We start from the raw sequence: 1,084 nt of genomic DNA, 5'->3' as shown, positions 1-1,084 counted from the left end.
CGTGCCTGTGTGTCTTTGTATATACTGTTTGCTCTGAAACTTCATGTCTCATTGCCCTGTTAAAGTCCTCCTCATTCTGTAAAATTCAATTCAAGCATAATATCTAAGAGGCTTCATCCTAGCATCTTACTGTTTTCTCCTGAGGAGTCCACTGTGTGTGCGCGAGTGCACACACACACACACACACACACACACATACACCCTTCAGCAGGATCCCAGCCACAAGGATAGAAAGGCTTAGTAAAGAAAAAGAAGTATCTCCCAACACAAGACATCCCAACATAAGGTGACTCCAGGGAACCACTTTCTCCCATGGCCTAGTCCTGCTGTGGTAGATGGGAGGCTACAATTGCCTTATGGCCTCAGAGTGGCTGCAGCTGCTCCAGGCGTCACGCCCTTGCACCAACAACTGAGGAAAGAAATTGGCAGAGGTGACAAGAGCTGCCTCCTACCCCTCCCTGCCACAGCCTGTTTACCAACACACCACCGAGCACGGGGCAGGTGTAGTTTGGAACCCACAGAGAGGAAGAAATGTAAAAGGGGCCCAGATAAGATGATCTGAGGAGACAGAAAGCCAAGGGGCAAAGGGCAGGTGGATCTGTGGGGAGGGATTGGGGTGTGGCCGCTGTAGAGCCAGCTGGTAGACATCCTGGAGGAGGCACCCTGCTGGAGGCTCGCACTTGACCTGGGCCCCACACCTTTCAGGGTGGACAATGTCCCAGGGCCGAGAAGTGGTGGCCTGTGGCTCAGGGCACCGCATCTACTTTCAGAGGCTCCCTGGGGGCTCAGGCAGCGCAGACAATGGCAGCCCAGTAAGGCACAAAGGGAAGGTCACAGTCAAGTATGGCCACAAGAAGCTACCCTCCCGGGCCTGGAAGAGTGGATCCTGGAGCAGCTCCCTCGCAAAAAGGACACCCCGGAGTTGGTGATTGACATGGAGCTGGGTCAAGGAGTTGCTGGTTGACTGTTACAAACCCACTGAGGCCTTTGTCTGTTGGATAAGATCTGGGGCATGAAGAGAATGAACACACCCCAGAAGAAGTAAGGGTCCCCCACCCCAGGTAAGAGACAGCTCCCAGAGGAC

Source organism: Canis lupus, chromosome 1 (assembly GCF_048164855.1).
Source record: "Canis lupus baileyi chromosome 1, mCanLup2.hap1, whole genome shotgun sequence".
In the NCBI taxonomy this organism is placed as follows: Eukaryota; Metazoa; Chordata; class Mammalia; order Carnivora; family Canidae; genus Canis; species Canis lupus.
Note: the sequence above shows the minus strand (reverse complement) of the source record.